The 24,712-nt window shown below is 36.4% G+C and overlaps 1 long non-coding RNA gene across 2 annotated transcripts; it reads left to right on the forward strand.

The window, feature by feature from the left end:
- Window positions 1-1,469: 1,469 nt before the first annotated feature.
- Window positions 1,470-24,499, forward strand: LOC149067788 (uncharacterized). Of its 2 annotated transcripts, XR_016195283.1 has the most exons (6): window positions 1,470-1,560; window positions 5,719-5,776; window positions 11,913-12,071; window positions 14,472-15,704; window positions 19,543-19,605; window positions 23,906-24,499. It is a non-coding gene; the product is annotated as an uncharacterized LOC149067788 (long non-coding RNA). The 2 variants fall into 2 exon arrangements; XR_016195282.1 differs by lacking the exon at window positions 19,543-19,605.
- The last annotated feature ends 213 nt before the right edge of the window (window positions 24,500-24,712 follow it).

Below are 24,712 nucleotides of genomic sequence, written 5' to 3' on the forward strand. Positions count from 1 at the left end.
AACTAATTTTGTAAAAATGAACTGGGCGGCACATTTACAGATGGCTTAAGCGACACGTAACACAATCCCAGAGCATTTACGCGGCTCTAGCACATTCACAGAGCGGTCCGTGGTACATTTAGAGATCCCTTAAATGGCATGTTGTACAGTTTTAGAGCACTTTAGCGGCCCGCAGTGCAGATCTACATTACTCAAGTTACCCGCAGCATATTCACGGGTCATTTGAGAGACGCACGGCACAGTTCCAGAGCACTTAAATGACCCGCGACACATTTCTAGAGCAGTTAATGGTCCATGGAACAACCATCAAAGTGGCTGTTTAGAGAACTTATCAAAAAAGGGGGGGGGGGATATATTAGTCCAGGTGCCCACAAACACTAGGAAAAGTCTTTTCTCGTTTTTTGGCATTTCCGGTAAAGATGCCATCAAGAATATTTCATATTTTTATAAAGGGTGGTGGGATCATGGACGTGAGCATCATTCAACAACCCCCCCCCCCCCCACCATATCGATGCTGACGTAATACTTGAATGACCCTCATGCATGTATGTTTTTCTCCCCTCCTAATACTGTAAGTGCCGGGCTTCCCAAACTTCGGGGCCCGATGCGACCGTACCTGTCGCCCCATCCATAACAGTGATATCTTAAGGCATGGGCCCACCCGTGCACGGCCCGGGTGCATCAAGAGAAGCCTCACAAAAAAAAGACATCTGGTGGAAATTTTCAGGAATTTGTCTGGTGGGGCCTCAGAAAAATCACTTGGCCCGGGGGGTCCACGATGCTCTTAAGACGACCCTGATCCCTAAGGGTGGCTCTGGGTCAGTGCCGTCTTAAGGGATGGGCCCACCCGGGCCTCAGAAAAATCGAATCTGGTTGAGATTTTCGAAAATTTGACTAGTAGGGACTCAGAAAAATCATTTGGCCCGGGGGCCCCATGATGCTTTTAAGACGGCCCTGCTCTGGATCACTGAATATATAAAGTCAGGGCTAAAAGGGCCACGACATTGTTAAGACTTCCCTGGGTCCGGTAAAGGTGACCACCCACCCAATATAAACTGAGGACGTTTCGTTCATTAAATTTTTCTAAAAAAATCTTAATTGATTTTTAATGTTTTTCATGAAATGCTTCTATATTAAGCTGAATCCCTCCCACGTGACTGCTTTTTCCTCCTCCTCCTTGGTATAAACAAATCTTCAAAATCCCCGGATCGACAATCCACCAATCATAGGGCTTGAAATTTCCCGCCGTAGAGAGAGAGAGAGCAGACGACTTTTTTTTGCTCCCACGTTTGTCTCTCAACAGCAGAATAAACATAGTAAGAGCTCCCGGATGTGAAAGATGACGCAATGACCAATGAGAAGCCTTGAAGTTTCCCCGCCGAATTCCAGAGCGAGCGAGAGCAGACGATCGCGAGCAACAACTGCGCAGTTGAACTTTTCACGTCGTCGGTGACGTCGCTGCCTCCCGCTGCTCTCGCGTTGTTGTTTTTCAAGTATTAATTTATTCAGAGAAAAATTAACTTTATAGAAATCGGATTTTTTTTTGTTCTTCAATTTCTGGTGAGTTTTGTTTACAGTCAATTTCTAAATTCATTTGTTTTGTAAATCTGTGAAATTTATTGGAAACCGTGCTCTGAATACGCGGTCACCTTTAGTAGACGCGAGAATGAAACGGGACCAGGGCGTCTTGACATTTTCAGGGGCCCCCGAAAAACTTTGAGGGCGTCGTTCTTTTTATCCCAATGTTATAGGTGTTTTGGGGACGGGGAGACATCTGAAAATTCGACAATTGGCACCAGGGCCGCAACTAGGAGGGTCTCCCGGGCGCTAGACCCGAAGGGGCGCAAATTTGATTCTGAAACCTCTCCTTCGACATTGCAAGGGGGAGTCGAAATGGGTGCTTGCCCCGGGTGACCAAGCATCTAGTTGCGGCACCTACTGGAATAATTCCAGCATTTAAGTAAGTTCCGAAGTAATGAAATAAATGCAGTAAAAACATCCCCCCCCCCCGCTCAGATGCGGTCACCTCTCTTTTACGGCCAAATAATATCCCCCCCCCCCATTGTATAATAAACGTAAGCATTTCAAACCGCTGAATAACGGTCACCCCTCTTTTTCGGACGAACTTTTTTTTTTGTTCCGCTGGTCAGTGCCATTTTAACGCATGGGCTTAGGCGGAGATACACTTGGAAGTCTTAAGGGAGGGGGCAGTGCCGTCTTAACGCATGGGCCCACCCGGGCACCTCAGAAGAAGAGGGCCCCACAAAAATGAGATCCGTTTGAAATTTTCTAGAATTTGCAATGTAGGGCCTCAAAAGAACCATTTGGCCCGGGGGTCCATGGGGGGGGGCACGATGTCAATTTATGAATACGCATATACATTATATCTGTCGACTCCACCTTTGAAACCTTGCCCCCCCCCCATATCTCCGCCCATGCGCATGGGTCCACCTGGGCCTCAAGAGAAGGGGGGCCTCACAAAAATGAAATATAGGTGAAATGTTCGAGGAGTATGCATCTAAATTTGGTTGAAATTTCAGAGAATTTGCCAGGTGAGGTCTCAGAAAAATCACTTGGCCCAGGGCCCCCACGATGCTCTTATGACGGCCCTGCCGCTGGTGTCCACAAAAGAGGATTTATTGTAATTCCAAAGTCAGTGAAAAAATTATTCCAGAATTTGATGAAAATTCGGAATTATTGAGCAGAATAATTGAAAGAAATAATGCAAAAAATAATGGAAGAAGTATTTCCAGAAAAATAATAAAAGAAATTATTTCACAATTATTTGAAGAAACAATTCCATAATTAATGAAAGTAGTTCCAGAATTAATGAAAGTAGTTCAGAATTATTAAATGATGTAATTCACAATTAATGAAAAAATTGAGAATCAATAAAAAAAGATTCCAAAATTGATGGAAATTCGGAATTAATGAAAGAAACAATTCCAGAATAATTTATGAAATCTTTCGGGCGTTCCTAATATGATTGAATATGAATTTTTATCAATTCTGAATTTATTTCAATTAAATGTCAATGTGTGCTAATGATGGAATTTATTTCAGTAAATATTAATCTCAATTAAATCTAATGATATTTTTCTCATTCTTATCAATTATGAAGTATTTTTCATTGAATATGAATTCACTGCAGTTCTGAAATTATTTATTTCATTAAATATCAATTTAAATTGATTCTGAAATTTCCTTCAATAAATAATCAATTTGCAATAGTTCTGAAAAGTGATTTCTCTCATTAAATATCCATTTTTCTCATTGAATATAAATTCTCATGAGTTTGAAATGATTTCTTTCATTAAATATTATTAATTCTGGATTCATTGTTCATTTCAAGACACAAAGTTGCCAATTTCCGCCAACAAATAGTCAAAGGCAAGCAAAGTTGCATTTCATGCCTTCTGGGGTTATTGTAAATAAATAAAATAAATTATTATTGTAAATAAATGGTGGGGAAGCAAATAGTCAATAGCAACTTTATTTGCTATTGACTATTTGTTTTTCCATCTATCGCTAAAACTGCTTAATAATTGCCAGTGGCAGGACCGCGGAACCGCCGTAAAACGTTTTATTCAGGTCAGGTCAGGACCTCGTCAATTGGCCTGTTTTGGCATTGTATTTGAAATGAAGGGCTCCTGCAAGTCGCAGTGGGCAAAATTGTGATTTGCCAAAAAAAGATATATTTGTATTTGATAAATATTTGAATGTATTTTTATATGAATGTGTCATTCGCACCAAATTGAACATAAAATGGGAAATAATTCTTAGGGACGCTTCTTTGCCTACTAATTAATGAAATTAGTCAGCAATGAAATTTTTTAAAAGTTCATGAGGTAAAAAAACTTGATTTAAATTCAACCATATTTAGAGATTGGCAAATCCTGTTTCAGTATTTAACTTGATAATGCAAAAAATGCTTGACAATTGCAACATGTTGCATTTTATTTTGGTAGCCCATTTCTAACATACAAGCACTGCCAATCTGAACGATTTTTTTGGTAATTCATATTTATTTTTTTATTTGTGCAAAGTTGCCAGCTGCTACGAATTGTCCATAATTTTTACGGATGGCTGCAATAAATTGTGGAGCTACGAGAGACGCTCTCAATGCTACGGGAATTGGTTTTAAAAAATCAGGTCTTTGAGTTTCTTGCGGTGTTTTACTTATTTTTATGATTTTTTTTTTTAAAAATTGCATCTATCTTTACCATAATAATGAATTCGTATAAGCATATAAGAGAAGATAAACTCGGAGCCGGCCTGTTTAGTCTGTGAGTGGAAGGTAATGCATAAAGATGTCATATATAAAAGCCTTAGAAAAAAAATAAACAAACCACACAAACATCCAACAAAATAAAACATATGGTAACCATCCAGTTATATTAACTGTTAACCACATTCAGGTAATATAAGGGTTTTAACGTGTGCGGAAACTCCTTACCTGGGCCCCAGAAGTATATTCCTAAAAAAAGTAATACATTAGAACCTCCCATAATGAACATTCATTTGAATATTATGCCAATGGAACTCTGTATTTTACTGTTCCTTAACAGACACTACTCATTAATGGACAAAATTTTCGGATGTCCGGTTGTTAAGAGGTTCTACTGTAACAAGATATAACACCAATTTGTTTCTACTGAGGAGGAGAGGAAGCTCAGACTGAAAAGATACTCCTGGTTTAAAGGAAGAAGTACCAGCCACAACGTAAATGAGTTTTTTGCACCTATCTCATTACATCGCAATACACCCAGACCCGCTTATAACGAGGAGCTCGTTTTCAGCAAAAATTCCATCCAGTCACTCCTTAAATCTGTTTTTGAGCAAAAACAGTGAAATTCTGGAAATTAAGTGCGGAAATTAGCTGCAGCAAGCATGAATAAAGTTATATCGGATATTTGAGTTGTTTCTAGCAACTTCATGATTTACTATGGAGCTGAGAATGCATAGAATGAATGAGTAACAGAAGTAGATTTCTATCTCCATGATGATGTACAGTTAAAATTCTTTGACAGTAAAAACTGCTTTTGAGGGTTTTTTTTATTTTTTCCCAAAAAAGTAAACACAATATATGAGAAAGGAAAATTTTAGAGTTGATTCTCACGTTCAAACACATGGAAAAATTTATATTGGAAGTAAAGTGAGGCTCAGAAGTTTTTCAAAATTCTAATTAGTCATTTTGGGTTTCTTATCTTTATTTTCTATATTCATTTTTCTCGCTGTTTCTGCATATTGACAAGAAACTTCAAAGGGCCATTGCCTCATAGGTCTTTTGCTGAATCATTTTATTGGCGGTCATTCCTTGTCAAAATGAATTTTTTTCCATGTTACCAAAGCTCGGTTTTGTAGTTCTTTCATTTATGTACTTTTCATTTTCATTTTTTTAAATATCTCGTTCCATGAAAAAAACCCCGCTCACACTATAAATGACAGAATTACTATACAGTTAGAATTGTGCCAAACTAAATGCATTTATTTGCTCGTTGAATTAAAACTCTTGCTAAAGGTGGGCTCGTTATAAAGTGGGTCTGATTGTATAACTGATTTGGTTTGGTGAAGCAAAATTGGAGATGCATTCACATAAATAGTTTATAATCAGATTTGTCTGGATAAAATATTTTTCCCCTGTATTGCGCCTGTTTCGTAAAATATAAAATTTATATCTATTGTAGCACCTATACTGTATTTTTACTTCATTTTCAGATCATTCAAATCCTCAAACCAGCTATAAATTTCCCATTTGAAGATGCATTGGGATTACGTAAGTACGGAATAAATTTCCATATTTTGTGCTTTGAATCAATTTTGGATTTCCCACTGAAAATTATATGAATAATATATTGAATTGCAACGAAAGCAAATATGTATATGCAGGGTGTTCTGTTAATAGACCGACAAACTCAGAGGGCTGTTAGAAGGCATCAAGAGGAACAAAAGTTGTAATGGGACATGGTGTCGCAAACCATGTTGAGAGGGTGCAGACTCTTAGTCCAGAGAAGACGAAAGGTGGATGTCAGTTGAACACTGAATTCGTTCATGGGTTCACTCACCATATCTGACGTTACCACCATTTATGCAACGCCTATGGACAAACTAGAGGATCTCGTGACGTGGATTGTCATTGCTGTGGTAGACATCAAAAGCAAACCCGGTATGCTTGAGCACGTCTAGAAATCATTTTTATATCGATGTAGAATGTGCAATGATGTCGGCTACTGCCACTTCCAACAACTCTTTTAATAATTAATCAAATAAGTCTTTTTTTAGTTATTGTACTTTTTTGTCATTCCAGCCTGGCATCAGAACTTGCATGTATTTTTTATGATTTTGACCCTCTAAACGTGGTTTGCAACACCATGTTCCATTGCAATTTTTGTTGTTCTCGATGTCTATTAACAACCCGGCTGAGTTTGTCAGTCCATTAACATAACACCTGTATAGGCATACTTTATATTAATTTCTATAATGTATCAAAAACAGGATTTTTTTAGACATAAATTATAAGTTAAAAAGAATAGTATGATCATTAAAACAAATATGTATTACGTAACTCAATAACTTGTCTAACAAAAGTAAATAATTTAGAATGTCATTTATATTGGGTTATGTTTTTTGTGTTGTCATGGCTAATTATGAGAAAAAGGGATGAGTGTGTGTGTTATTGTCTTATGTTATGTGCTTTTTATGGTGTCCTTGTCTAATTATGAGCGCAAGGGATGTATGACTGTTTTATCCTGTCACTTTCATGAGTTTCTTCATTTATTAAAAGTAAAACCTCAACTCTGAATCTTTTATAAAAAACTATCCATACCCATTTATATTCATCAAATATGCACAATTTTTTGTATGCGCTGAAAATGTGTTGCTGCAACACTTCTTATTGCATATTGTCATCGTAACAGCAAATTTTGTTGTGATTGCGCTGTGGTATATGAAAATAGCCAGTGAACTATGGCTGATATCCATTTAGTGATTTGTTTGTTGTTTGTTTCTGAGAATATGCAGACATGGCAAGCCACAAAGAAAGAGGGGGGGTTAAGGGGGTTGCAATTGTGTTGATTGCCATATTTCCTTTCAGAATTTTTTCTCCTAGTGTTTTTAGCATTATTCCCAGAAGGTAAGAAAATCCACAATTTAAGCATTTCGAGGGTACAGATCTGCTGATAAGAGACACAAATACAGCAAGTTCTTTTGATCATTTTCTGTGAAATTTTCTTTCATTGTGCTTTGCTGGCTCTGGGTTGGTTTGATTTTGCCCAACCCAAAAAAATTCGGGCGTAAAAACCCATGAAAAAAATCCATCAAAAATTACACCTTAAACTGTACTTACTCACAAACATTATGCTTTCCTAATGGTTTTATTGCATTGTCATAATCTATCTAAAGAGAAATACATTAATAAATCTGTATTCAATGCTATTTATATTATAGGGGTTAGAAAAAAAAACATTTTATAAACCCATAATCATAATATGATGTAAAACAATTTTGCCTCCCCTTGAGAATTTTCTTTAATGACCCACCATTGATATGATAATTACATAAATAGTTGTCATGTATTACTAGGTCTTATATTTATGTAGGCTACAGCATATATAACTTGCTTTCCTCGTGCTATAGTATCATAAACCCGAAAAAACCCAGTGGGTTGGGTTTTTGATAACACTTTCACTATGTCAAATTTGCTGTTGATAATGTTCCATTTTCTCTAAAAAAAACTGGGAATTTTGCAAAAATTTGACAATAATTTTAAATAAATGATGGAAGTTTATCTTGCAAAATAGGTGAATATGCTTGTCAGCTTTGAAAATGATTTCAGAGCAGAGAGACAAAATCACAAGGCCAAGCTGTTGAGAACCAGGGCCGTATTTATGTTTTTGCCGCCTGTGGGCTATACAAAGTTTGCCGCCCCCTCCCATCTTCTATCCCTCCCATGCCATTACTGATAAATCGTAAACAAAAGACAAAGTGGTACTATATATATATATATATATTAGTTGTGCCTAAATTTTACTTTTCTGCCCTGTATTTGTATCCTATTCCAATCTATAATGATTGCCATATAACGGTGGGAGCACTTAATCTCTGGCACGCAGGCATCTACACATCAATGAAAAATACTGAAAGATTTAATTTGAATGTATGGTTTGAACATGAAAGTACACTGGTGAAATAAATTAAGACAATTTGCATATTTTATCGAATTTCATGAAAAGAACTGAACGTAAAACCACTGCTTCTAGACAAAAATGTAAATCTTGTACATCAAATACGTAAGCGTACACGTGTGTGCAGGCGGAGCCAGTAGAGAAACAGGGTGCCCGAGTAGCATGGCGGTAAGATGCTCGTCTGCCATCGTGAAGGTTGTTGTCAGGGTCCCGGGTTCGAACCCAAGGGAGAATATAGATAAGATATTTTCCCTAACGAACTCAAGGCGACCACCGATAGACAGCGCCTTCATTTACAACTCATCTCACTAATGGCAGTAAATTGCAATATAGCGATATGGTCAGAGTTGGTGTTTGGTGTAGTAGTAGTAGAGAAACGGGCTTTATAAGCATGCGTGAGCTAAGACTCATTTCGTTTGCTAGCACTCCTCGGTGAATTTCTTGGTGCTATTTTGCAGCAATCGGTTAATTTCAAATTGTAACAGTAAAAATGAGTAACCACCAACGTTTAGATGATGGAATGAGGTGGGGGAGGCTAGAAGCAGGCCAATCTCAAGTCCAGATTTGTAGAGAGTTCAATTTAATGCCCAGCGTCGTGTGTAACTTATGAAAACAGTTCCAGGATACCGGATCCATCGAGAGAAAGCCTGGGCAAGGTCGTCCAAGAGCCATGACGGCCAGAGAAGATCGCCATTTGTCGATTATAGCGAGGCGTAACAGGAGTGCTACAGCTTCTCAGCTCTCTCGTGACTTATATGCAGCCACAGGAACCCGTGTATCAGGGTGACTGTTTCCAAAAGACTTCATGAGAGAGGGTTGTTTGCAAGAAGACCTGCTGTTTGCGTCCCACTCACTTCTACGGACAGGAGAATCCGTTTATCATGGAGCATAGAGATTGGAGTATGGATCAATGGGCGACCGTTCTCTTCACTGATGAGTCCCGGTTCAGCCTAAGCACCGATTCTTGCCGTACGTTCATATGGAGAGAACCAGGGACCCGTTACTTACCCTCCAATGTCCGCGAAATCAACCATTATGGCGGAGGAGGTTTAATGGTCTGGGCAGGCATCATGTTGGATGGCCGCACACCTTTCCATGTCTTTGAAAGAGGCACTGTGATTGGTGTGAGGTCTTGGAGCCCTATGTTTGCCTTTTCAGGGGTGCAGTTGGCCCTGAGTTCATTTTAATGGACGATAACGTGAGGTCACATATAGCTCTTTTGCTCGACGATTTTCTAGAGAGTGAGGATATTCGCCGGATGGATTGGCCAGCCAGATCTCCAGACCTTAACCCTACAGAGCATGTCTGGGCCGCTCTGTGGAGGGCAATTGCAACTCGCAATCCCCCCCCCCCCCCCCCCCCCGGGAACCATCCAGGGAATGAAAACAGTGTTGCTGAACGAGTGGGAACAATTGCCACAGGAAATGATAAACTGCCTTATTTCAAGGATGAAATCACTCTGCGAGACCTGTATATCTGTAAGAGGGGACCATACCCCATATTAACCCATCTATTAACCAATTTTTTTGTTTATTCTGCAACCGCTGTTCCATACCTTCCGACTCCAACGAGTGTTACGCACGATCATGCGTGTGTATTACAATTATTGAATGGTTATTTGTTTTGTATTGTATCAATGTATGTACAGTACATATCAAATTTCATTAAAATCGGTACAGTAGTTCTAGAGATAATCGACCAAGTTTGCAAATTCTCTTAATTTCTTACACCAGTGTATCTCTGCACCATTGATTGGTGCCAAGATACTTTCAGGTTAGTCTATCAACAAAATCAATAATGCACGCATTACATAATATCTATACATATTATCTTTAACCGCACGTCCTAAAGTGTACTTTGAAATAATGAAATACTTTTTCTAAATTGTTTCGTGGACAGATTAAAAATTCTTTCCAGGACCCGCCAGTGGTTTGTGCACTCGTGTGATTTGAATACTTTCTTTACTTGAATATACAGTGTCCCACAATCGCCTGACGGTTTGCAAAATGTGAATAGCAAGAAAACAGTGACAGATATTAAAGTCATTCTTGTGGAATGTAAATGTGCTTAGTCAGAAATTTCAGCTGTTGTATAGTTATTAAAATAAAATAAATTAACTTTTTATATGGACAACCTGCACCCAAAAACCGAACTAAAAAAATTATTGCCCTGTCTCTTCTGATGCCAATGAAGAAATTTCCGTTTCTAAGTGCAATATTCGTAGAGATATCCGAATTCAAAGAATGAAGAAAAGTTAGGAAAGAAGCATTATCCCTTTTGTTCTTTGTTGGCTTTTTTCTCAACTTTCCTCTGATTTTCGAATTCAAATATATCGGTAAATGCTATATGAAATATCCTCAGAAACAAGGAATTTCATATTGATAAAACTGCTTCTGTTCTTTCCCTTATATTACTTTTATATTATGTAGCTTTCAATATAATAGTATAGATCAGCAGTTCTCAACCTCTCTTGACCCACTGAGCTCTTTCAGGTATATAATTTCTATGGCGGAGCCCTGTGTGTAGGGCTATTTTTTATTTATTCATTCGTCAAACTTAGATTTATTTTTATTCAAAAATATTGATAATTATTTTCAAATTTACTGGTTTTTCTCCTCCAGTGGCTGCGAAGACCCTAGAGTTTATAAACTCTCTCTCAACATAAGGCCCTGCATCCACCACACATTTCTGATATAAAATTTATTAATTTTGGAAATACTTGCTAAACGCTCAGTAATGCTTATCAAATTATTGTCAATTTTGAAAATGCCACTCGGTTGGTTGACAGTTGAATATCGTGATGCAGTAGGCAGGGTCGTCTTTTTTTTAAGAGCATCATGGCCCCCCTCTCCTCGGGCGAAATGATTTTTCTGATGCCAGTTTTCAAAAATCTCAACCAGATCCAATTTTTGTAAGGCTCCCTTTTCTCTTGGCGCGGGTGGGCCCCCATGTCTCAAGACGGCACTGGCAGTAGGCCAATCTCTTGGAGATTGTTTTTTCAAAACGAAAATGAACATACACATCGCATCTCTCAGTGTAAGCACCGACAGTCTGTAAAATCACGCTTTTCAAAATGTAGAAATTTTGGATTGTTTTTTTTTAACTTAGTTATTATCTTTGCTACCTAATTTAATCGTTTTTGAGCAAACATTATCTGACACAACAATTCCGAAATTGAAACGCTGCCTGGTCATCTTCCATATGTCAGATGAAAATAGTTGGTCATTGTTTAACCTCCTCAAGTAATTACGAGATAGGTCCCCTAACTTGATGTATTGTATTGTTCCGGATAATTTTCCACAAGACTTTGGGTTTGCAAAACAAAAAGCGGTTCAACGGACGAACAGATTTATTTACAGAACAGCAGTTTACATGTATTTACAAGCTAATCAGAGAGCTAACGACTTTCTCTCAACGTTCAATCACAACTGAATTTTCTGTCTGTCTCTATTCGAGCCATGGCCCCCATATCCTGAAGCAGGGCCCTTAGGCTGGGATCTTTTACTGGTCCCCAGACCAGACTTTCACGGGGTCCCTTTTATGATGAATTTATAGCGTGAAAAAACAAAAAAATGATTAAAATCCTCCCGGGCCCCAGGGCTGGAGCTTTGTCAGCCCACCCCTTGTGGGGGCCATTATTCGAGCCTGCCATCTTGTGAGCGCCAGACTATTTATAACCCTGGCAGGAACTTCAAGAAATAGAATGTTCTACCAAATTCTATTTTACAGTTTCCAGGTTGGCGGCGCCACTGTATGGACTGTCTGGAGTTTTCCCTACATGCCCTCTGCCAGTTCTCCACCAATCGCGCATCTGTGCACTTAACCGAAACCAGTATCAACTCCTGTTGCCAACAGAAGACTGCGACAAAGAAATGCGCCATCTATCAAGTGAGTTATAAGCTTTTAAAATTTTGTGACGTGTCATTTTTCTAACGGTCAGTTATATGCCAAACACAGAACCAAATTGCATTTCTCTGCCAGCAGTGGGTTGTCACTTCTTAAAAATGAACTGAAATATTCAATCCCATTAGAAGCCAAATTTGGCCTTCTTCCTTCATGATTGGCACTTTTTCTCTCCATGTGGTGTGATAGTATAACCTTGTTATGTGTAATTACGTATTAGTTTCATCCACTATATTGGCAAATTTATCACCGGATTTTTAAAGTGTTAGCCAAATGAGATCTACTTGAAATTTTTTTTTTAACCAAATCAATACTTTTTGCCAAAATGTGAAATTTTTTTACCTTCACTATCAAGTCAAATTTTCTGCGGGAAGGTGCATACAGTGCATACTACACTATCCTTTTTATATGCTGTTGTTTTAATCAGATTACATGATGAATGCAACTGTAATATTTTTGAGTTATTTTAAAACTTCATCAAAACAGTTGCGTGTGACAAACTTGAACGAAGATTGCAAAAATGGTAGCTTGACGAAGGTGACTTGTAAAAACAGTAAAATAATATTTTAAGGTATTTATGAATTGGCATATTCAAAATAATTAGTAGTTTCGGATATTTTCTATCGATTATTCATTGAGTCATTTTCATACCGATTTCTGCATGTGCAGTGAAGATTTTTCATTTCCTTTTTGACTGCAATTGATTTTTGTCGCTCTGAAATATTAATAAATTTTTACTTTACCTTTCTCAAGAAAGATTTGCACTACTTTGAAATTTATTCCAGCCTGCATGATTCACGCAGAACTTGGTAATTTTTTTCAGATGAAGGTTTATTCTGGGGCGTATTTATTGAATTGGATTATGTATTTTGTGGTGCAAGGACCAATTAGGTCAAACTACACCAAAACAAATGACCAATTAAAAATAACTGCTTGTCATGTCAGGAAATTAGGAGTGTTTATAAGGGGGTAGTTGTGCTCCCGGGGCCCCCTTTTCACACAGATGAACTTCAGGATGTTGCCTCCCTAGGCACTATTAATTTTACAGTCCCTTTGTTCTTATGTGCATATTTTGTTAATTTTTTTTCAAAAAATCATGTGCTTACACCCCCCCAGCTCTCAATTTTCGAAATGAAAGCCACGTCTTTACTGTCTGTTGTTCCAAATATGGTTTTGAGGGGGGGGGGGGCTACTTTTCATACACATATTCATAACATTAATGAGATGCCGTAAAAATTTTAGACGTCATCGTGACAATTTGTAACTGTGATCCATTTCATTCATTATGCTTGTGGTGTTACTCAAGTTAATTGTGTTGTAGAATTACAATCGAAAGCTGTGATGCAACGTGTAAATCTTCCAAAACTTCTGAATCTGAACTGGAAACAAAAAATCTCATCTTAAATTTGTTGTGTGGAGATACTTTATTCAAAGGGGTTTGTTTTAAAAAATACTTGGGTTAATTTCTAAAGCTGTGGTTCATTTTACTAACACGTGGCGAGTAACATATTTGAGCAAAGTTTTAGAATTTTTTTGGGCGGCAGTATTTTTTTTAAAATCTTACAAATGAATTCAAAAACTCTGCAATCTTGGAAAATCTTATAAATTAACAACCGCGTAAAAATTTGGAAAGTGCACACATGCAACAAAAGAGGAAAAAAAACTGGTTTACTTTTTCGATTACTTAGGGTTGTATCATTGTTCAGTTTTAAAAAACACCAAGTTAAATGTTTGGTGTTCGTTCGGTGAAATTGGCAGGGTTTTGAAGTGACTTTATCAATTTTTAAAGCATTATAGCTCATTAATTATGGGTCAAATCAAAAACTGGAAAACTTTTTATCTTCCATCCTGTAAACACATTTCTTTGATTTCTATACAATTTTTATTTGTTCACTACTGTTATGGAAAGTAAAAGTACTGTAATATACAGATTATGTATTGAAATTGAAGGCAAATACTACTTTTAACCTCTACATTTGGTACAACTTATAGGTCCAAGGAAAATTCAGTATACATTGCATATCCAGAAAAAAGTTACATATAGAAACAGCATTGAACAATAGAGCCAGGGCTTATTAACTTTAAGTGAAATTATTTCAAATTCTTTTTGAAACAAACAACACTTATGTGCATTGAAGAGGTGCTAACTGTGAGAAGACACTCATCTATTATGACAAAGGATTATTAGAAGCTTAATGAGCTTGATACTATTTTCAATCCTTTGAAGCGCCTTTGCTGACAAGACCTAGAACCAAGAAAAACTGCAAAGAAAATCAATTGTGTACCATAGTTACCAATCTAATTCGTCCTATGCATCAAATGACCATAACTGAGATGTGATTGCATGTATTTAGTTATTTGCTGTAAGACACATTTTATTTTCAGGTTTTTCAAATCCGCAAACCAACTGTGTGGAAGTGTCATCCAAAAGATGAGAGATCATATCTCATTATGTATGTGCTATATACTGAATTTCTGATCTTGTGTGATCATGTCTTGTGATTTGTGTTTTTTGTTTTGATGTGTTGTATGAAAGGGATGGATGTGTGTGTTGTCCTTGTCTTGTGATTTGTGTTTTTCGTGTTGTGATGTCTTGTGTTGTATGAAAGGGATGAATGTGTTTGTTGTCTTTGTCTTGTGATTTGTGTTTTTTGTTTTGATGTGTTGTATGAAAGGGATGGATGTGTGTATTGTCCTTGTCTTGTGATTTGTGTTTGTTGTGTTGTGATGTATGAAAGGGATGGATGTGTGTGTTGTCCTTGTCTTGTGATTTGTGTTTTTCGTGTTGTGTTGTCTTGTGTTGTATGAAAGGGATGAATGTGTGTTGTCTTGTGATTTGTGCTTTTTGTGTTGTATGAAAGGGATGAATGTGTGTTGTCTTTGTCTTGTGATTTGTGTTTCTTGTGTTGTGATGCCTTGTGTTGTATGAAAGGGATGAATGTGTGTGTTGTCTTTGTCTTGTGATTTGTGTTTGTTGTGTTGTGATGTCTTGTGTTGTATGAAAGGGATGAATGTGTGTGTTGTCTTTGTCTTGTGATTTGTGTTTTTTGTGTTGTGATGTCTTGTGTTGTATGAAAGGGATGAATGTGTGTGTTGTCTTTGTCTTGTGATTTGTGTTTTTTGTGTTGTGATGTCTTGTGTTGTATGAAAGGGATGAATGTGTGTGTTGTCTTTGTCTTGTGATTTGTGTTTTTTGTGTTGTGATGTCTTGTGTTGTATGAAAGGGATGAATGTGTGTGTTGTCTTTGTCTTGTGATTTGTGTTTGTTGTGTTGTGATGTCTTGTGTTGTATGAAAGGGATGAATGTGTGTGTTGTCTTTGTCTTGTGATTTGTGTTTCTTGTGTTGTGATGTCTTGTGTTGTAGGAAAGGGATGGATAAAAGCTTTCTTTTAATCTTCCTATGTTTTTTGCTGGTGACATATCTCACATTGTTTATTTTTTCTTCCCATTTGTCAAATACCATTTGAGATGCTGATGAAAAGTTTTGGTGTATGAAAGCTCTCATCTGTCATTCATGAGATTGAAGATATTTGATGATCACAAAGTGGAAGCATATTCTAATTTCATCACTGTGGTTCCATAAGTTTCTCAATAATTAGGATATTTGCAATGGCTCGGTAAGTGTCTGTGGAATTTAATATGTTTCATCATTAGATTTTTGAATGGCATTGTTTAATCATTTTTCTTCTCTGTGGCTTTGTAGTTGTCTTGGAATTCTGTGGTTTCTTTTTTTCTTAGTTATGAGTAGAGCCCGGATTATATGCAGGTGCATCTGCATATTTTGGCCTTTTTTAGCATTAATGCATATAAATGCATAAAATTGAATTTTCAAAATAAGTGCATATTTTTGAAGGTTTATTAAAGCTCAATCAGTTTGTTTCAAATAATATTGCTCATAATGTTTTAACATCGGTTCCCCCTCCCCCGTAGGTGGGATTAAAGCAGTTATTTACAAAATATTACAATTTTTTTTATTAATTCACTGTCCCCTTCCCCCGCAAAGAGATTTAATGTTCTGAAAATATTATGAGCAATATTTTTATTTTGAAAAATTTATAAAAAAAGTGATTGAGCTTCAATAAATCTTCTTAATCTGAAAATTCTTTGATTTTATGCATTTATGTGCATTAATGCAAAAAGCAGGGCTGTAACAAGAATTTTTGCTACTCGAGGCAAACATAATTTTGCCGCTGTCCCCCTCCCAACTTTAAAATTCAACAATTTTATGGTGGTTTTATTTGTTTCCACCTAAAATTGTCATCCCACTAAATTTTGCTGCCCGGGGCAGTTGCTCCACCCCTTCTAGTTCTAGCCCTGCTAAAAAGGCATATTTTCTAGAGATACTGTCAAAAGTGTTAAATTTTTGTTTTTAGAAATAGTGCTGAAATTTCTTAGTTACTGGTATTTTGTTTGAGTAGCTACTACGAACTACAAATTAAAAATGTCTAAATGAAAAATATGTAAAAGTTATTTGCGTATGTAATATATACATACGTGGGGATATTTTTTAAAATGAATTTGCTACAAGAAATGTATTTTAAAACATATCTGCTTTTTTTTGCATGGTAATTTATTTTTTTATGTACATTTTCTGTTTTTGGTACATATTTTGAAATTTTTATCTTTTTCAGGATTTTCTAATGTATATTTTGTCATTTTCAAGTGCATATTTTTAGAGCATATTTCACAACTTTTTAGTGCATATAATCAGGGCTCTAGTTGTGAGCCAATGTTCCTTAATGTGTTTCAAATAGGGAACATGATATGCCATACAATTCTGAAATTCTAATTGTAGCGGTCCTCAGTTTTTGCACATTATCGAGTAGTACATCTATTTTCCAAATCACTAGGCATTGGTACTTTTAGTCTTGTCCGTACCATACTTTTTTAAATAAACAAAATGTCCAATTTTTTCAAAATGTTGTGTACAGGGCATCCCATAAATTCATAAATGGTATAAAAAGTTCTTTAGTTGTGAAGGAATTGGTAATTTACATGGGATTAGCAAAAAAAATTTCACTCAAAGGGCATTTCACAAAAGAAAATTACTGGAAATATGCAAATCAAGCAGTCCTATAAAATGCAAGGTGTACTATTAACAGCTCATTTCTGAATTTTCTTGTTACTGGCCCTTGCATCAGGTTTGCATTTCCATTGTGGTGTTGACCATTGGGGAATAAAATGCTATAGGTGAAGTTGTTTTACCTCAGCCACAAATAGCTATCTGAAGCTATACAAATGTTTCGGAACAGAAGAGATTGATTTGAGAAAGGTTCAGGTTTAGAATTATGTGATTTGCATTCAAGCAGCACAACCTATCAACAAAAATTTGAACTAATTTTTGTTCTGTATTAAAAAAACCCTTTTGTGATAATCTTTTTGCAAACCACATTTAAATATACCAACTCCAATTTTTGTAAATTTTTAAACTTATTTTTGAATTTAGGGGGGAGCTGTACATACATCAATCTATTTTAAAATTTAATAAAAATTTTCATTGTTTGTAAATTAATTCTTATTGAAATGTAAACTTAGTACATTCGAATCCCATTATAACAAACTCAAAGATACTAAAGAAATCACTTCGTTATAAAGGAATTTCCAATTTTACGAATTTTAACATTCTGTTATTAAAAAGTTTCCTTGTAGCAGGATTTAATTCTGAAGAAGAAAACTTTTGTTCTAGAATCTAGATAATATAAAGAATGAAGTTAAATTTCAAAGATAACTCAAAGTGACTCAAACCAATTAGGCATTGAACTGTTTTTGGATAAGGTTTACTTAACATATTTGAGGCAAATAATTTTTTTTGTACAAGTATTGTAGAAGACGAGGAAAAAATTCAAAACAAGTATACACGTGCTCAAATGAATGCAATGCCATCTCCATGATGAGGAGGAAAAAGTTCTATTCTAAGGTGAAATAGGTTGTACTGCATACATGTGTATAAGAGGAAAAAGAAAGGTAGGTGAGGGTGAGAGAGAAAAGAGTACCTTCCTCATACCTACTATACCCTCATACCTATTTTGTAATACTTACAGATAATAGAGATACTGTTTTTCTTTCATCTGTCCCCCCCCCCCTTTTTCAAACATGCTATTATGTTAGAACAAGGTTATTAAAACTTGTATCATATTTATCACAGATTCGTACGCCTATTGCTTGTGAGCGAAGCGGTTAAAAAGCGGTACACGCAAATCTCAGTCTACTCTCATACCGCTTGGTAGCTGGTATATTTTGGGAATGAATGTGCCGGGGTACATTTTGGAATGAATCGGTATATTTGAAAGTCTAGTCTTGGGATTCTATAACTGCTGTTTGAATTTGAAATTGCAATTTGATGTTATTTTTCAAAAAATGTTAAGAGTAGATGGAAAGATATGCAGTATTTTAATGTCACATTGTTTTTATTCACTCCAGCATCAGAAATGCGTTAATAAGTTTTTCTCAGCCACCTCGTTGGGCATTTTGTCTTTTGTGGCGTTGTATTTAATCAAACTGTTTCCTTTCAAGGCCACTCACTCATTTTGAAACAGAAGAAATATGAAAAATTTCTAACGCGCAGTGCTGTCTTACCACAGATTTTATTCTTTTTCACTCAGTCCCCGTTTATTGTTCAACATTTCTTTACTCACACCCACAAGCCATAGAAGAACAACCATTCTTCCTGTATAGTTCAGCAAGTTCTCCGAGACCGATTTTACTGGATCATTTTTAGAATGTTCTGTTAGAATGTTCTCTTTTGTTGATTTTCAGAAACTTGTTTTTGAAATCATTATAACAGATTTTTTATTTCATGATACTGAATCGAAATTCGCAATACATTGTTATGTAAATTTATTTGAGGATTAGAAAAGCTTTTGTTACAAGGGGATTTTGTTAAAAGAGAGGATTGACTGTATTGAGAAGGGGGGGGGGGGGTAGGTGTGTTGTGCTTTTCCTACTCGTATAGAGTATAAACAAAGTTTACATTTCTAGATGCAATAGAAGAATTGCAGAAAATTACAAAAGAGTACGCAAGCCAGGTGTGGGGTCCTAGTGGGCTATACCCTAGGGTGGCAAATTTGAGAAATGAGTGGTCAAGAAAATTAGACTAGAATAAAAGGTGACAAAAAAATTTGTGTTGCACACAGGCAGTAACACTGTTAATTTTCCTCTGATCAGGCCCGTGGAACAAGGCTGGGAAGATCGGGAAACTGCATAAGGGCCCAGAGTCAAATCGGAGCCCCACTGTAAAATTTACACTTCTTTTAAATAATATTCCTTTCAGTGGTGCCGAAAAAAAAGTCGGCCCCGAGAAAACACGCTACAGCCCTGCCTCTGATTAGAATAGGATGGCAGGTTGCATGATTTACGATAGGTGCAACGAAAGTCATACGTACTCATAATTGAACTGACAACGGTCAGTACATTTTATAGACTTGCATTAAGCCCCTTTGTGTTTTTTTTTTACAGCTGAACTGTGTTGCTGTTGTTCCAGCTAGTGTTTGCGTGGGTGGAAAAGAGGAGCAAAGACCAGTAAGTTTCTGGTGTATTTACGCATTTCCTCGCGAGGAAACTGAATAAGTATATGTGGAAGTGTTTTAAGTGGTATTTGTTACATACAGTATCTTGAAGTGCGTTTGATGCATGTAAACCCCCGTCCCCCTCCAGAACAGTGGTTCTTAAACCTTTGTGACCCCGCGGCTCCCTTGCCCTAGTTAATGATTCGCGCCTTCCAAGAATAGTCTAAGAACCACTTTAAAGCATCAAAGCAGCACACATAAATATCGCCAGCTCGTTACAACGCTCTTGACAAAAATTGGTGATGCCCCTTGAAGCCCCCAATGCACACTCTGAGAACCACTGCCCTAGAAATATGCAGAAAGCGTGCAAATACCTTCAAATACTTGCCTATCCTCAAGAAAGATGGGTACGAAGTGTGGGTAAATACAGGGGGAATGTGATCATCCTATCGCCCGCTCAATCAATATGAGTGATATAGTGAATGGGTGAATGACCTAGGCAGTGAATGAGCCAACTTGAGTGATCTAGTGGGTGAGCAAGTGACCGATTCAATGACCTAGCGAATGAATAAATGACTCATTTACTCGTTCAGTCACTCGTTTGCTCACTTACTCACCCACCAGTTAATTGCTTATTTGCTCACCAGCCGACTCGCTTATATCGAATTGTTTTCCGTGAATTTTAGGGACAGCATAGACTGAAACGGCAGAAGAGGGAATGGATGATTGGCCGCCTCTTCGTTCGATGAAAACATTTTTGGTATAGGTGTGAGGCAATACCTTCTAGAGCAGAAGGCTTGACCCCGAGATTTGTGACGTCATCGAAATCCGTCCTAGAATTGTCTTCCCTGTAAGATCGTTTTCTCGCACCACCACACACTAACGCCATGTTATATATTTGACCCACCCGCGCGCGCGCGCGTTGCTATTATATTTTTTTCTTAATATTATAAAAAAAGGTTGAATTATCTAAGAATTGAGCACTCGGAAAAATAGACGAGTTTATACTTATAATTCAACATTATTTTCAAGTACAATTAGAGCCAGAGTTTTTACGAAAACTTGACACTATTTGAAAAAAAAATTACCATTTGACATCAAAATTTCCCCAAGAGAATTAATTTTTCGGAATTTCATTTCTGTTGATTTTAACCAAAAAAATATCCATTGAATACCAAAAGAAATTTGAGACCAATTCAACTATATAAAATATCCTTTATTTTTCATTAAAATAGACATATGCAATATTCACTATATATTTTCAGTCATTTAAAAATATATATATACAAGCTTTTCATGTAATGTGTATTTTATTAAAAATAACGAATGAATAAACAAATATACTTTGCTTTGCTCCTTCCAGAAAATTTTAATGTAAACTGTGGATTAGATATAGATGTTTGCATGATTCTCATTCGTACACAAATGCATAACATTCAGGATGTGATTCAAGTAGTAAAAATCTATTTCAAAAATTTTTTTTTTTTCATTGTCACCAGTTTCTTCTTTGCATAAAATTGTTCTATTAATATTTATAACTTCTCTTAAAAATTCATTTTTATTCGAAGATTCTTTAGAAATAAGCCAGAAGAAAAACACACCAAGAATGATACGTAGATTAGTTTTGAGAATTATGTAATGAAGCAAAGTGTGATCACAATCTTTAATTGAACATTTGCATTAAACATGAATTCAACATCATTTTTCAGTTTCTCAGTCATAATGTAATTATATAGAACATAACTAACAACTACAGGGAGTTGGACACGTCAAACCCACTTTATTCAAATTTTGTACGAGTGTGAAACTTTCATTTAAACACATTTCTTTTCCAACAGTTAGGTACTCTTTACATTCTGAGCATTTAAGTTTTTTCATTAAAGCATGGGAGCAATATCCCGCTATGTACATGAACACTTAGTTATTTAGTGGCTACCTTTGCATTCACTCAAATTAACTGGAACATCCTCATGTTCCAGTGTGAATGTTCCACCTATAAGTGGAATGTCAGCTGATGCCAAGCTTTGCACTCTGTTTCTTTTTGCACTCAAAGACCTGCCTGAGAGTGACATTGTATTGAGCGCTGGCTAATTGTCTGTATTTGCCAAACCTAGCCTTCAAATCATCCGTTTGGATTTTTCCAGGCAAAATATATACAAATTCGAATTCTTCAAGACAGTATTTTAACTCCTAAATAGCTGTTGTCCGAGAGTCCCGTGAGTTTCCTTTGAGAGGAAATGTTCCCCTATGCAAGGAAATTGTGATGAAAAAGTTGGTTTTCTAGATTTCCTTGTGTGGTTGAATAGTTGGAAAGCAATGAATTGTCTAACAGGAGGGCTGATAGACAATTCATTGCTTTCCAACTATTCAACCACACAAGGAAATCTTCTAGAAAATCAACTTTTTCATCATGATTTCCTTGCATAGGGGTCATAAACGGATCCCTTTTGATTTCTGCCTTTAAAAATCACTTTTTACATTCTTTATCTCCCACCACTTTATGATTACTCTGATAAATTCAGCAGTATCAGTAAAATGAGGGATATTTCTGTCTATCCAATATATTTAAAGTCTCGCAAACAAACTTATTGAAGACTGATTACAAGTTTGACGTTTTGTCTCTCTAAATTAGAAGGTCTTAGACATTTCCATGTTAGCCCTCTTGCATATGAGACAACATTTACAGAGTCTGTCATACAGTTGTCTCAATGACGCAAAAATTGTCAACTGAAACATCAAAGTTAGGGTAAAAATAGCACTTGCCATCATTTCTTTGATTCAACCAGTTATTTCTGATATTTTTTTAACAAATGCACACTATCTATAACAAACAATAGTGATCTCGATGGACACTGAGGATGGGGATACACATATAAATTCTTATGTGGCTTTGTGAACGAGCTCATTGCTTTTCTATTGATAGCATTATCAGTAACAACACCAATAACTGTGAAACCAATATTTCTAAATATTTTCTTCTTTATGAATCCTATGTGTGAGGAAAATTCCTCTAAAATAGATTTCTTACTTTTAACTGTGTCTAATATGTCAATTAAGTCATTGAAATTTGTCATCTTATATGGAAGGGTAAATTTTGAAATTTTTTCAATGCAATACTTTTTAGATAAACAGAAACATTAAGATTACTTACAACCACTGAATGCAAAATCTGTGTGTATGGGTTACATATCCAAATGATAAACACAAAATTTGTCACTTTGATTCGACACTTTATAAAAATTGTCAAGACCAAATGTTTCAACACATTGCTGTAGATCTTCCATACTGCTGATTTGTCTCTGTTGAGAATTTGTTGCTGCATCAGTCACACTTTCCTCAAGGGCCTTTTTTAAGCATTCATTCTCTGGTTTTTTTTTTTTGGAGTTTGGAGATAACCTTCGTTCAATAGGAAGTGCCATAGAAGTTGAGGGATATCTTTCGAAGATACATGGCACAAGCGTTCTTTCTTCTCTTAATTTTTAACGGAGCTGTTACAGTCCACTTTTTTTGTCAAAAGCTGAGGATTCTGTTACCAAATCCGTGGCCAGAAAATGCAGTTCACATACCTAGACAAAATAAGTATAATCAGACTGATGGCTATTGGTAATAACATGAAATTAATTTAGTCTCTTTCCATTACTCTGACCATTACTTGTTACTCCATAAGAGTTTCTTTGTTTTTTTGTTGTAATTTTTCTCAAAGAATGAAACAATATATGAAATGAGCACTTGCACTACTGCGATCATTGGGTACGAAGTCCTTTATTTGAATGGCATTCAACCACTTCCTCTTCAGATCTTTGCATTTCTGAAAAGAAAATACGGATACTTTCAGTCCTGACAGATAATTACCTATGCAATACAACACACAGCACTTGTCAGGTATATTTCTGGAAAAATATCTCTAACAATCAGCGACCACGTGCGTTCATTACGAACTGATGCTTTAATGGTGATTACTTGAGACAAGCAGCGTCGTCGGGGGAGAATGCAGAGAAGAAAATCTCTCTCGTTTAGGCCCAAAGCTGCATTAAGAGCGGCTATATTTAGGCCGGAGTGTGATGACGTCACAGCATTGAAAATATTGTGGGCGAAGGCTTTCTACTCTAGAAGGTATTGTGGGAGGCCGCAGGTGGAAATTCACCCCTTCCGTTCCAGCAGGAGGAGGAGAGCCTGTTGGAAGTGCATGCTTTCTCTTGTGTGGGAACAGGTTTTTCAAACAGGGACCCTCCTGTTGAATACAGGATGTATGATCACACTAATTATACTAGATTATATATATATATAATTTATTTTATTTATTTCTTGAACAGGAGCTGCTGGACAAGACAAAACACCACCCTCAACTATGGTTCACAGACGTGGGTACAGAATATGTTTTGAGGGTCACACAATATCTCTGGGAACTGCTTAACGGAACGGAACTGAACTGTTTTGTGTCTCTGTTGTCAAACCCGTATTTTCTTGCCTGTGTTTTGAACATCGTGTGATCGCATTATTTCGATTATCACCACTGGATAAATTTGCAATCGAACAATACAGTACCCTTCTTCTGGGTGTGTTTGCATTTTGTGATGCCATCAACTGGGTAAATACCGGTGATGTTTATATATATTTTTGTGATATTATAGCATAAAACAGAATCCGACCAGCCACCAAGAGAATGGGAGGCAGTGGTCGCTCTTTGTCTGTTCTGTTGTTTTGTGTTATAATTTACTGGTGTCCTATACCAAACAGGACTTCAACATAAACGATAGGTTACTCTAGGAAAGGGCAGTAGGGTAAACTGTTTCTGTTTTAATGCTGTGGGGACGTTCCCTTGCAGGGGTTGACTGAGCCCGAAATGAATATAATCATTTATTGCACATCATACCTGAACGTTGACTAAAGTTTTTCTTTGTATCTAATAGAGTAGAATCATGGTATCTGCGGTAGAAAAGATTCACATTGGATGTGAAAATTATTCAATGAATTGTTTATTGCGTCATGACATTGTCATGATTAACTTTTATAACTTTTTCTAAGTGTGTAATAGTTTTATAATTTGTGATAATTTCTCATTTTGTGTTGTAATTTTGTTATATATTTGACATCCGTAGTTTTTAAACATATCTTTTTTG

The sequence above is a fragment of the Pholcus phalangioides genome, unplaced genomic scaffold, assembly GCF_987345545.1.
Source record: "Pholcus phalangioides strain wild (caught in Gottingen) unplaced genomic scaffold, Ppha-v1.0 ptg000028l_1, whole genome shotgun sequence".
Classification (NCBI taxonomy): Eukaryota; Metazoa; Arthropoda; class Arachnida; order Araneae; family Pholcidae; genus Pholcus; species Pholcus phalangioides.